The sequence below is a fragment of the Rhinichthys klamathensis genome, unplaced genomic scaffold, assembly GCF_029890125.1.
Source record: "Rhinichthys klamathensis goyatoka isolate OS25496 unplaced genomic scaffold, OSU_Roscu_1.1 h1tg000354l_1, whole genome shotgun sequence".
Taxonomy (NCBI): Eukaryota; Metazoa; Chordata; class Actinopteri; order Cypriniformes; family Leuciscidae; genus Rhinichthys; species Rhinichthys klamathensis.
The window spans coordinates 951,228-966,061 of record NW_026606864.1 but is presented as its reverse complement, the minus strand read 5'-3'; the positions used below and the strand labels follow the sequence as shown (position 1 = coordinate 966,061).

General features: G+C 39.5%; 1 protein-coding gene across 1 annotated transcript in view; it reads right to left on the bottom strand.

Moving 5' to 3' along the window:
* The window catches only part of bop1 (BOP1 ribosomal biogenesis factor), a 102,126-nt gene that overhangs the window by 49,288 nt on the left and 38,004 nt on the right, over positions 1–14,834 (bottom strand). The window lies entirely within an intron of this gene.

Below are 14,834 nucleotides of genomic sequence, written 5' to 3'. Positions count from 1 at the left end.
ACAAGGTTGCAAACGATCACAGAGAAGAAGCGTACGGAGCCCAGCTTTGCAAAGCAAAACATTTACAGAACATCCTGCTATATTAAAAATCTAAGAGGATTCTCAGATTGTGCTCATATGAATGGATGCAAACTGATATGTGGCACGATAATTCTGACAAAATCACGAAAGACACTTAGCCTGGCTATGAAAACACAATGCAGTCAATAAATGCAGTATATACTGTATGTCTAATATGGGAAATTACATATATTCTTCATTGTTTAAATTAAAAATTACTGAATGAACAAACGGAGTGAAAACCACCTGCATTTCTTTCTAGCACGATTCACGAAGATGTTTGAATATCTTTGCCATCAAGCAGTTCTGTAATTAAGACCAACACCTCAATGCAGCTATACAAACAGAGTCCCTCCAGATAAAGATCAACACTTTCATTTTATCATCTCTGTAGATCATCTCTCATCACGCGTCCTCGAAGCCTAAATATATTTAATTTCACATTCTCTTTCTGGTTTTAATCTGAACGTAGTTTATTCTTCCTAAGGTTAAGAAATACAAACACATATAGAGTCACTCATATTGTCTTATATTTCACAAACTCAAAGGCATGATACTTCAGATTTTTACGGTATTGGCAACTATGACTGGCAAGAACAGTTGTTTATGATCTATAGCAGGGGTTCTCAGGTTCTCTATTGTCCACAACAATATTCAAAGGCCCTATGATATTTCCAGGTTTTCACGATTTAAGCATAAATATTTGTAAAAAATATTTTTTACTCAATTTCTATCAGATAAAATTAGAGCTAGAAAAGTGCTATATTCATTTTACTATTATTATTATCAGTTCTTAATTCTTAAGAAAAATGTACATGACTTTTCCAGGTCTAGAAATCACACTTTAAAATGACATATCTTGATTTTTGTGTGGTTTTGGCCTATTTTAAAATGCTTGTTTTGTCTTGTACTCCCAATACCCCCTAATACATGCATGCATTCACATGTATATGCATATGTGTATATATGTGTATATATTTTTAACAATCATGCATGTGTGTATATATTAACAATCAACATTTAATTAGTTGAGAACTCCTAGTCTATAGTCACTGTTGGTCTTTAAGAACAAAGAAGCAGCACAATATAAACCTTAAAGGATCATGAATATTTATCACATTCTATCATGCTGATTTGCTTAAAGGCAGAAGTTGGTAAATAGGTAAGTAGGATCAGTGTTCGTTTATTTCACTGCGTGGTCATTAAGTAGGCGTTTTACCTGGATAACTTATTTATTTGGATTGCGCCAAATAATGATGCTAAAAACAAACAAACGTCTAAATCAATACCGTTAAAAAAATGCAAAGTCATTATAACAGTCGCTACGCCGCTGTTCCTGGTGTTGGTTGGATCTTGTGTGTCAGAGGACAGAAGGAAGTGTGCGGTGAAACAGACGACAGAGCCGAGGTGGACGGCACAGAAAGTGAGGCCTGTCAGACAGACAGCTGTTGCGTGTGGTGGCGCAGATGGGATTCGCAGGTAAAGCTTTTGGCAGCGGTCCTGGCAGCGTCCACCCCTGACAGCGCCAAAAAAAGGGTGAGAGGAAGTTCGGACAAATTTTGTCTTGGTCTTGAGAGTTTTGACTCGCATATCACCTTCTACACCTTCCAAAACCTGCTCGGCAAACTAAAAATCATATCATCTCTCCTCTCAGGTAACTAAAACGACTCTCTGCTTTGTTAAACGAATCTAAAAAGAGCTCTATTTTAATCTTTTGACATTGCGTTAATATAATAATTGCATTCCTGTGATTGTTTTTGTAGTTAATGCCTAAAACATTCAGCTTCTTCTTTAGAGGAAAAAAAAAAAAAACACAAAAGACCAGCTCATGGGTGATATTTCATACCGAGCTTCAATGATATTTCAATTCGACCATTGCAAAAACAGCTAATTATTTAACTTTTGTTAAACGCCCCATCTGGATTTCATTTATAAATAAATCTGCCGTTAAGAAGTTTCTCCACGATTGGCGCAAGAACCGCAAAATCTTGCGATGAGACGCACAAGCTCTGGAGTGTCATTTATTGGAGAGCTGAGAGGAGATTGTTTTTCAACTACATTATCGATTGTTTTCAGTTTAAAAGTAAATCAAACTAGTTTGTTGTCAATGAAGCGGTATGTTGAGGCGGTGGAGGTACGCAAGACGAAAAGAAAAGCATTGGGCGGCATCCCGCTGAGTCTTGCCCCTCTGTTCACCCCGGTCTGTCATTCTGTCATCCCCTCATATCTCACCAGCCAGCGCACACAGAACAGCTCCATATCCACACACATGAACCCGGTTACCTGTGTGTCTGACGCAGGCCTCGCATCCAGATACTACAGACATCAGCACTCACGCAGAAGAAGAACGACGACAAAGGAAGTATTCAGCATTGACAATGCATTAAAATACACTTGTCTGATTCTAAAGAAGAAAAAAAACATTCTAGTCGCTCATGGAAATTCAGCTCAAAATGTCACAGACTACAAACAGAGGACTGACTAAAGATTAAAACACACTATGGCCACCTATATGGAAAAGATATTAAACTTCAACAACAAAATGAGTAACCTGAAATGTGTAAAAAATTATACAGATTATAGATTTCTAGTCGCAGTGGTCAACCGACAAGCCCAATACTGATACACATTAAATATTATCATATAATACAAACATCTTTTATTTAATCCCATGAAAATGCAGATCCTGTCGTAAATAATAGTGAAAATCGCTTTTTAAAGCTGTTGTTCCATTAGCCCTTAGTATCTCATAGACTCATAGTATATCAAATCATTAAAAGTATATCCCAAAATAAATATATTTTATATTTAATACACATGTTATTTGATATATATAAAAATATAAAATACAAAAAATATATAAATGGCAGCAAATGTGAATTACATAGAACTGTGAACAAGAAATAAATGCTTATTTTACACCATTTACTCAATTCACATTAACAAAAAGATGAAAACCAAAACTGTTTATTCATTGGCGAGACTGTCTGTATATTTTGGAACGGACACAATGGGAACTATGAACCCTGTTCTCCAACGGACACCATTATCCACCAGTACAAATAATCATAAAATGATCAGTTATCGGCCGATTAATCTGCTTTTCCCATCAGTCACTGCTTAGACGTGTCTGAATTATATTGTTGCACAGCCAGTATCCAAAAACATTGTCTGAAGGGATGTTTCCTATAACCAAACAATGAAAGCATAATTTTGCACATTTTCTTTTCCTAATTTTTATCATTCAATCATGCCGATATTTAGCTATTGCAAGCTTAATGCCATGAAATGGACCACTTTTGTAAAGTAAGTATAATATACACTCACCGGCCACTTTATTAGGTACACCTGTCCAACTGCTCGTTAACACTTAATTTCTAAGCAGCCAATCACATGGCGGCAACTCAGTGCATTTAGGCATGTAGACATGGTCAAGACAATCTCCTGCAGTTCAAACCGAGCATCAGTATGGGGAAGAAAGTTGATTTGAGTGACTTTGAACGTGGCATGATTGTTGGTGCCAAAAGGGCTGGTCTGAGTATTTCAGAAACTGCTAATCTACTGGGATTTTCACGCACAACCATCTCTAGGGTTTACAGAGAATGGTCCGAAAAAGAAAAAACATCCAGTGAGCGGCAGTTCTGTGGGCGGAAATGCCTTGTTGATGCCAGAGGTCAGTGGAGAATGGCCAGACTGGTTCGAGCTGATAGAAGGGCAACAGTGACTGAAATAACCACTCGTTACAACCGAGGTATGCAGCAAAGCATTTGTGAAGCCACAACACGCACAACCTTGAGGCGGATGGGCTACAACAGCAGAAGACTCCACCGGGTACCACTCATCTCCACTACAAATAGGAAAAAGAGGCTACAATTTGCAAGAGCTCACCAAAATTGAACAGTTGAAGACTGGAAAAATGTTGCCTGGTCTGATGAGTCTCGATTTCTGTTGAGACATTCAGATGTTAGAGTCAGAATTTGGCGTAAACAGAATGAGAACATGGAACCATCATGCCTTGTTACCACTGTGCAGGCTGGTGGTGGTGGTGTAATGGTGTGGGGGATGTTTTCCTGGCACACTTTAGGCCCCTTAGTGCCAATTGGGCATCGTTTAAATGCCACGGCCTACCTGAGCATTGTTTCTGACCATGTCCATCCCTTTATGGCCACCATGTACCCATCCTCTGATGGCTACTTCCACCATGTCACAAAGCTCTAATCATTTCAAATTGGTTTCTTGAACATGACAATGAGTTCACTGTACTAAAATGGCCTCCACAGTCACCAGATCTCAACCCAATAGAGCATCTTTGGGATGTGGTGGAACGGGAGATTCGCATCATGGATGTGCAGCCGACAAATCTGCGGCAACTGTGTGATGCCATCATGTCAATATGGACCAAACTCCCTGAGGAATGCTTCCAGCACCTTGTTGAATCTATGCCACGAAGAATTGAGGCAGTTCTGAAGGCAAAAGGGGGTCCAACCCGTTACTAGCATGGGGTACCTAATAAAGTGGCCGGTGAGTGTATGTTGAACTCTTCTGTTCGGCATTGAAGTTTTTTTTAGTTGGGTTGCTTAGTTGGGTTTACTTGGGGTGTGTTCAAAATAATAAATGTAGCCCTGGTTTACTTAGACACTGTCTACTTTTAACACCGAACTTAAAAGAGAAGAAAAAAAGCCATTTTTTTACGTAAATTATATAAAAATTGGATTTAGATTTATCGCCCAATATATCGGTTATCAGCTTTCAACTATAAGGCCATCCTTAAAAATATTCTTGTTTGCCGTAACCCGACCGACCCGGTCAAATTAGGACCGACCCAATTATTTTTTTTTTTCCCCTTTTAGTCCGACCGACTTGCCGGTTGTAAACTTGCATTAAGACCGACCGATTTTTTTTTTACTCTTCAAACAACTAATACAAATGCAATAAAATAATATAAATTATATTATAGTAAGTATTGTGAATATAAATTGCGTAGGCTACGTTCTTTCTTTTAAATAAAAACCTGTGGCGTCATCTATTATGATTATGTTTAACCATTGGTTTACACATGTCATACTATGGCCTGTGCGTTCGCTTCGTTTCATTCACTGTCAATGGTTCGCGCTCGGTGATGATGGCTGCGGCGCGGCTGCTTGTGAAATACGTCTATATGAGCCTACATTAAGTCGCTCATTATTCGAAATTCTTAATGGTCAAATAGGAGAATAGGGAATCGATGTTAACGGCCTTTTCTCGGAGCGCGTCCAGCTCGTCACGATATGCCCACCGCGAACGCGCGTCACACAGCAACTGCAGGCTCTGATAAACAAACACACATAAGTGTGGGAAGCCAAACACACCGAAAGGGGGACGAAACGGCGCGGTTTGTTACAGAGTTCGCGCTGCTGACTTGTAATCTGCGTGGCTCAATGGACCGAGCCGCGCGAGTCGCGACAGACTCGACAGCGCAGGGAGAAGTGTTTGCTTGCGCCAGCCAATGGTCAGCGCGGCGCGAACTAATCTCACCAGCGCCGCGCTGACCAATAAAACAGCACATCCCATACCGAAATGTACTAAATAGCACAAAAGAAAATCGACCATTCCATAATATGTCAGGAGGACTATACTTATTAATAGGCCAATAGTTTCTACAATGCGCCTAGCCATTTGGCCTCACTGATTTCCGTTAATAATAGCAGATGTTTATGGGTCAAATCTCTCACTCTCTCCCTGCAACTTTTTGTTACCCTCCTTTCCTGCCCCTAGACCAGAAAGGGGGCTTGTAACAGTATGGGTCAAATGTAAACGAATGGTGCCAAACGTGCTGTTTTATTGGTCGGCGCGGCGCTGGTGAGATTAGTCATGTTAATTTATTTGTTTCCCTCTGAAAATCCACTTTCATTGAAATCTTTTTTATTGATTCTGCCTATTTTTTTTCAAAATGAATGCAGCTGGAATTAATGCAATAAATATGTTTTTTTGACAAAGATTTCAAATTGTTTGTGGTCTATAACCTGTATCAGAATGAGGTTCGCAATGGTGCGCCCGAAGGCATGGGTTGAAGACCCAGTCAGTGACGTCACGATATGTACATTTGTTTAAATTCATACCGACGTAATCACCATGACCAAAATTATCCTTTTTTTTTTTACATTGAATCTTGAAAAAAAAAAAAAATAGACCTACCTACCGACCCCCTTTTTTTTTTTTTTGCTGTTACTGCAAACCAAAATATTTTTAAGGATGGCCCAAAGAGTTATTGGTTATCGGTATATTTTGGAATGGAACTTACCGAACATCCAAATCAATGGAGTGTGCTGGACTAAATGTAACGTAGACTAACCATGTTCCGTACAACAACGATGTTCCGTACAGATTAACTTTAACCGCCGATCGCTGAATAAATACCTCTAGGTCATACACAAAATACATATCTGTGTCGTCTTCATTTCTCCCTCTTTCATCCCCGATCAAAACAGAGACACTCCAGCTGTATGTTCCAGTGATATTTCAGTTAGTTTGCCAGGTGCGCCCACTTCGCTTGAAAATTGCCCGTGGGCAAGCTATACTTCAGACAGCGGCTTGGGTGGGGAGACAACTAGAGCAACGAAAATGTACATTTCAATTTCATTTATGCTTTTCCCAGTATAACAGTCTTTATTAAATGAATATTATGCTATCACAAATTGTTAAATATATTACCCTTTTGTTGACTAAATGCTGTGAAATGGGGATTTTTAAACGATTGCGGCCGATGACCGTTTGGCGCCACTCTCAGGCAGCAAAAAAGGCTGCACGTCCGTCAGCAGTGCAGTGATGATGTTTATATTCATAAAGGGTCAATTAAGTTAATATTAACATAAATTGTTACATGATTAAATATTTTAACATTAAAATTAATCAGTTGACCGGTTAATTTTCCATTTCGCCGTTGAAAATAAGTTATTCGCTCTGTACGGAACACCATTATAAGCCTGTACGGAACATCGTTAACGCTTATCATCTTCCGTACACAGGTGGAGGAGGTAGTTTTCCCCACTTTTCTCAAAAACTATTGGTCCAAAAGACATCAATCAAAGTGTGGACCAATCAATGGGTATTCCCCCGGAGAATGATCACACAAACATGCTAGTCTTGCTCTCAGAAACGGAGGAGTGGTCGCTGACGTGCGGTGATAGGCTAAAAGTGTAAGGAACATGGTTAGTCTACGTTACTCGTTATATGTGCTTAGCCTACTTATGATGGTATTTTGACTAGTTGAGAACTCGTGAAGAGCTTATAAAATGTGTAAAGGAATCAAAACAGCGACAGGAATTCCTCACATAAGAAGATCTGCTGTAAGGAGCAACGCCTGTACCGAACTGTAATGGTAATGTAGCTCTCATGACGAGAAGAACCAGGTGTGCTTGAGCATTAGGTTGCATTTTGTGACATCACATCCTGTTTTTGGTTTGTTTAGATGTCTTTGGTCCATGTTGCATTCATATTTCATTCGAACCACACCAGAGATCTTTTGAAAGTTGCTTCACAAGTGTGAACGCTGCCATCCGAACCCTGATGTGCACCAAAAAAGTGGACCGAGACCGCTGTTCAAATGAGGGTGTATTCACACCTGCCTTGTTTGGTTCGATTGAATCGAACTCTAGTTCGTTTCCCCCCTTGGTGCGGACCTTTTGGGCAGGTGTGAATACAGCAATCGAACTCGGGTGCGGACCAAACAACCGAACCGAGACCCAGCTGAAGAGGTGGTCTCGGTACGGTTCCAAACGAACTCTGGTACGGTTCGTTTACGGTGTGAACATGAACCGACCCAATTGCAAGAAAGCACTGCGCCTTTGAGTTAAAAGGCTTCCGTAGTCGGAGATTTTGGCATAATGGTTTGTGCTATTGTTGTTTAAGTGCAAAAGAGAATTCCATTCCGGCGCGCTGTCTGGCCACACGATACTGTTGCGCGTCTTTCTGCGCGCCGTGTGCGCGTCATTGGAATGGAATGAATGAATGAGTGTGTGCATCAGGACATTCACATACAGCGCGTTCTCTTTAGTCTAATCGCGCATAGATGCAAAAAAAGCTTTTGCAGTTCATAACGATAGTTACAATACAAGGATGACGCTGCATTAAACTGGACAAACTTAAATCGCAAGCGTTAACATTGACAGCACTTGTTAGCAGTAGCCTATATACAATAAGAATCTCATTATTTGAATGTGTGAACATAGCCCCTCTCTATGAATCAAAACTTTATACCTTATCCGTCTTCTGCGCAGTTTCTTCATATTGCGTTTGTACAGAATGACACAAAATTAGTAAAATAACAAATATTGCAGTACGAAATATCTCCATGCTGAACCTTTTTTGCACTTCCTGATTTCCCTACTTGAGAATCCTTGTCCAATGAATGGACGACCTTAGCACACGTGTGGTTTTGTTGACAAATTTTGGTTCACTTGCAAAAAGAGCAGTGTGAAAGCGAACCGTACCCAAAAAAAAAAAAAAAAAAATTATTTGGTCCGGACCAAAGCAAGTGAACTATCGGACTTTCCTGGTGTGAATACTACGGTGGCCGAGAGAGCTCAACGCGCTGCAACTGAAGAAAACACATGCAAATACAAAAAAACACATGCAAATAAAATAAAACGCATGCAAATACAAAAAAACGCGTGCAAATAAAAAAAACACCCGCAAATTAAGAAAACATCTTCATCAGTTTCACAACACACGTGTGCTCCAAAAACTCACAACACCACCAAATACAAACGCGCTGCAAAAGCTCACAACACAAATACAGAAAACGCGCTGCAAATAACACAGAGCACAACGGAAATGTTTCCAGAGGAACCAAATAAGTGACGAACCCGGCTGGGACGTGCTGGAATAGATATCCATAAATCTATGCGTCCATACATATAGTTTTATGTCTATATGTATGGACACTCTTGAAAATGAGATGTTGCATCTCAAGGGGCTATCCATTAATAAAATTGAAATTGAAATTAATTTCCTCATTATTTTCACCTGGGATGTTCCCATGACAACGCAGCACAGCGTCCATCAGCTGAAGAGCTGTTCTTACCACAGAAATATAATGCTGTCAACATAACGGATGCAAATACATTTTTAGTTTTAGTTTACAAAAAAGCTTTTAAAATATGCGTTATATCTGTGTCTCAACTTTAAAATTTTGAACCCTACATTACCTAACATTTCTTACGAAACTTTTCTTTATGAAAATGTAATAACATGAAACAATTTGTACAGTGTAACTGATGTATAGATAAATATCTTTCCTTCATGATTTTCTTCTTTATCTTTTTTATTTATTTATTTTAGTTTCCAGCTCATTCTTTTCTCATTTGTATTCTGATGACATTGAACACATTGTTAATACATTTTGTACATTGTAAGTTGTATGTCATAAAAAAAATGTAATCTCTGTATGTTTTGCACAAATAAATAAATAAAGTATAATTTTAAGCTGTAGCACCAGCACGCATAGATTTATGGATATCTATGCCACTGCCAGCACGCACGTCCCAGCCGGGTTCGTCACTTATTTGGTTCCTCTGGAAACATTTCCGTTGTGCTCTGTGTTATTTGCAGCGCGTTTTCTGTATTTGTGTTGTGAGCTTTTGCAGCGCGTTTGTATTTGGTGGTGTTGTGAGTATTTGGAGCACACGTGTGTTGTGAAACTGATAAAGATGTTTTCTTAATTTGCGGGTGTTTTTTTTTATTTGCACGCGTTTTTTTCTATTTGCATGCGTTTTATTTTATTTGCATGTGCTTTTTTGTATTTGCATGTGTTTTCTTCAGTTGCAGCGCGTTGAGCTCTCTCGGCCACCGTAGAATACACCCTGAGACACACTAACAGAGCAACCAGAGTTTTAGTCAAACCAAACCTGCAAAGTGTGAACACACCGTAATATTCATTAATATCAATTTGACTGCACTGACACTGTTGAATGAGAACAAAACTTGTGCTGGATTGTTTTCAGTAGAGCTGCTTTATAGCTGAATCGATTTTGTTTCATAACTGATGAACTTTGCAACATTGACACTGTTACTGAACTGAATTGAATAAAATGTATCTGACACTATTGTCATCTGTAGAGCTGCTTTACGGTTTTATAGAATTGAATTTGTTTAATAATCGTCAACATTAACGCTTATAGAAATTCAATGAATCAACAATGAACTAAGGGAGCGTTTACACGACACCATTTACAACTAAAAACTGAAAATTATGCGTTTTGGCCGTTCATTTACAGGAAAGTGCAGTTTTGGGGGCATGAAAACGGAAACGTTTGAAAACGATACCATTATCATCTCCATGTAAACTACAAAATCCTGAAATTGTGGAAAGAGTGACGTCATGCACATGAGTATTACACGTTCAGTCTATAGACATGTAGTGTTTCTTTACAAAGTGACATGATCGCCAACTACTGGCCTGGCAGCGTAATACAGTGTTTTTAATCATGTTCGCCGATCCGTGAGAACTGTCGTCTGTACAGAACTTTTCAAAAGCACAAAGGAAAAACTTTTCTGTTTAAACGTACCCTAAATTCAAGTTGAATAATAAGACTATTGTCTTCTGTAGAACTGCTTTATAGCCGAAACTTTGTTTCATAAATGATTTCTGTTTATTACTGTGGAGTTGCTTTATTGTATAAAAAAGCACCACATAAATAAATGTGCCTTAACTTGATATGAGCATATTTAAACTCTACACTATTAATCTATGCATTTAGCAGACGCTTTTACCCAAAGCGACTTACAAAACAGAAAAAAAAAGATAGAGTTTCACTAATGTCAAGTCACAAATTGGAAGCAACAGCAAATGAAACCTGAAAACACATTGTCCCCCTCATTACCGTCCTAAACAGTTTAAAAACAGAGCAGGCCGATGACCAGAGCAGACGCAGTTCTTTCCATGAAAGGCTGGACGTGGGGGTAATAATCCAGCCTCCCCCGGGTCCCGCGAGACCGTCTGGAGGATGGCTAACAGATGACAGCTGCACGGCTCTCGTCTGTTCAGCATCAGAGCGCTTCACCCGGCGAGGACGGTGCCATGCTGTCGGCCGGAAGAACGGCTTCCCTCACCTGACAGTTCTGCAGCCGTAGAGCCCACTTTTAATTTCCCAACTTCTAATACAGCACCAAAGGCCATAAAAATAAATCCCGTCATTATTTCTAAAATAGCGAAACCGCAAAGGAGTTCGTCAAAAGGTCAAACGCTCATTACTTACGGCAAAAAAAAAAAAAAAACCAAAAAAAAAACCCATCCTGCACCACACCGCCCCGATAAATAAATAATCTGCAGATCTTCGCACACAGGGCTTTAACCTTGGAGGGCGCATGTGGAAAGTTTGCGTTCTGGCAACGTAGGTTTCAAATGGGTTTCCCACCTGGAGCATCCGGTACATCATTCAGAAAGTCATTATTTATTGAAAATTAAATATCTAATGAGGCCCTGAAGCTTTTCTGCACGACGACTCTGGTCGTATAACAGAAGAGAAAGCCATCGAATCAAAGCCACAAGAGCGAAGCGCTTGACTTTTCCTTTATATCATTAACCGAAACATCCCACTGAGTGTTTTTTCCTTCCACTGTCCTACAAGTCATGATGAGCAGTTTGCACGTATGGCTGCCAAAGCATATTTTGGTTTTAAAATTTGAGGACAAGCCTGGAGAAAGTCTGACTGAAGACATCTACGTCAGAAACAGAGGAGAGACGCTGAGCGTGAAGGTGGTAACGGGCCATATTTCTTCTTTCCTTTAGTTATTTTTCCACCTTCGTTGTACAAAAACATGCATCAAATACCTATAACACAACGAGGAAAAAATGCCCCTGTAAAATAAGAGATGCAAGCTCTGTTCCAAAACCTAGTGTGTTGCCGACATAGGGAGCATTTTAAGGCATCATTTACTGTAAAGGAAATATAAACATCCAGTTTATAGGATTTTTTTCTTCTTCTGTGATTTCGGTGATTTAACATGTTGAAATAAAAAAATAGTGCTATATCAATATGACTATAAAATACTTAAATTATAATTATTGTTAAAAATAATGATTATTATTACTACATAAAATATTAAAATAGAAAAACAAGCATTTTATAATATTATTTATTATTATTATTAATAAACTTTTATTTTACAGTACAACTGTAAAATTACATAATATTTATGGATTCTTAATTTCTTCATTTTCAACCACCAAGCTTTTATTTTGACGGAAAACCCACAAAAAAGGAAGTCATATGCGTATATATCAGTAAATGATGAGAAAATCCAAGAAATACATCAAAAAGAAAATGAGATGTTGCCTTGCAACTTTTGCAACTTACCTTGTTCTTTTGATATTTTATTTAAAAAAAATTAAATGTTTTATTACAAATGGTAATAACCCTGCCATATAAGCTAATAAATTTTTTGATATTTTATTTTATTTTTAAAAATTAAAATGTTTTATTACAAACGGTAATAACCCTGCCATAAAAGCTAATAATTTTTTTTCTTTATAAGAGTGATTAGTGTACTGCATCATACGTTTTTTTTTGTGTGCATCACAAGGTTACTGCCTATACGTAGAGCTTTCCAAATCAATCTCTTGTGGTGTTTCGTTTAGGATGCTGTCAGTACAATGTAGGCCGATGACTAAGCTAACTAGGTTTTGAACAGCTGTAGTCGTGGGATCTTCAAATGAAGTCTAGCTCATCTCCTTCCTGTATCTGAGGTAAACATTCAAGTGCATGCGTTCTCCATATCTCCATTCATGTCCTCACAGAGACCGAGGCAGCCCCCGCTGGCAGTTGGTTTCAATCAGGTCTTCTGGCAGGATGCATGCTGGCCCAACTGGGAGTTGTGCTGAAGACCGGATGAAAAGGAAGTCCTAAAAACTGTGGAACGACAGGTGGCTACTTTGGCTGCTCTCGAAGAAGAAGAAGAAAAAAAGGCCAGCTTTCCAACGCCTACCCCCCACCTCCACACACCTGCAAGAGACCGCAGCCTGGGGTCCCGTTTGCTCCGTCTGACCGGCACGCGATTTACCCGAGCGCCTCCTCCCCGTCTGACCCTCCACCCCCGGCCCTTTGGATCAACATTCCCCTCTGACTAAGAAAAACACATCCCCGCTTCTCCTTAAATAGACTATTAAAAAGAAATTTCCTGCTGACAGCGGCGTGTCAGGCCAAGATTCCACATAATTTACCGGCGATCTGTCAATTTTATCAGCCTATTGATTTCAGCGGAGCGCGCTGGGCTGAAAGAAGACCTTTGTGTCCTTGGACAAGAACACTTTGGAAATCACTTCATCCTCAGAAGACAACTGAGACGTTTCAATCCATCCCAGAGATTTTGGACAACAGCCCGGAGGAGTGCTGCGCGTTTGCTGATCGATATCATTTCCGTCTATTCTGTGACAACTTACAACACTATGGCCAGAAACATACTCTACACTAATCGTGCATTTGAGAAAAAAAACTGAACTGGCATTCTCATATCACTGTGGCAGCAACAATTTCAGTATTAAAGAGGGTGATAGAGTTACCTTCAGGTAGCTAGTCGCTAACATTAAAACAATATTATGAGTTCAGTCAGTGCAAATTAAGCTCAATTGAGAAAAGTGTAATACTCAATTGAGTATTTTACCCATTCATTTTCCCCCCAATGGGATTTTAAAAAAAAGTGAGTGTTAAGAGTTACAAGCGCTGATCAAACCAACCAACTATGAGATGAATCACAACATTACAAACTTTCCAAAAGTTATAAGCAAAAAAGTATTTGAAAATCAAAGCAAAAAGACAAAGTTCAAGACTTAATGTACTTAAAACTCTGTACACATAGGGGTGTAACGGTACACGTATTCATACCGAATATTTTTGGTATGGCACGCATGTGTACCGTATGAATACAGTGTCGTTTTAACCACTAAAAGGGCGGAAATTCTCTGTGTGGAAACCATATTTTCAACTGAGTTTCCACCCAAGGATAGGACAATATCCTTTATATCGATATACTTTGGTGTTGCGAACACATCTGGGAAATAACGAAGCACAGAGAGTAAGTGCACGATACAAGTCGTCTTAAAGGAGCACTTCACCCATTTCAACATTAATCTTTATTGAAAGTGGGTCATATATGTAGTCGAAATGTAAAAGAAATTTTGAATTTGGTGCCCTCTTGACCGAGAAAAGACAGAAAATAACTTTAGGGCGCATTTGTGTGTAGGACCACAACTCCCAGAATGCACCACGTTGCACAGCTCCGCAAGCCACTCCCACTAATCCAGAACAGCGCAAAGTCGCAAACATCAGAGAAATCACTCTTCCGTCTACTCTACAGGGCTAACGTTAGCTGCCACCAGAGTTAGAAATTCATTTCACACAAAATGTATAGTTAGTTGGCTGTGGCGAGCAGGACGAGGGACGTGAGAGCGGCGCGAGGCCGGTGGCGTGAGTGATAATGAACGACACCTGTGAGACGCACTGGTCTCTCTCGCGTCTCTCACCGAGGAGCGGACGCATAAAACGAGGAGCGACAGGGCAGATCGAGAGGAACAGGCCTGATTTTATGGTGTGTTTTGTTTCTGTTGTGTGTGGCCAGCATTGAGGGGCTGCTGGCTTATACTTTTGTTTTGTATTTGTTTATTTTACTATTAAAATGTTTAAATGTTCGCCGATTCCCGTCTCATTCTTCCCACAACAACGAACCCCGTTACATTGGCAAACTCATTAGCGAATTAGCAGCTACTCCTCGTTTGTACTTCTTTCTATATGGTGAATTAT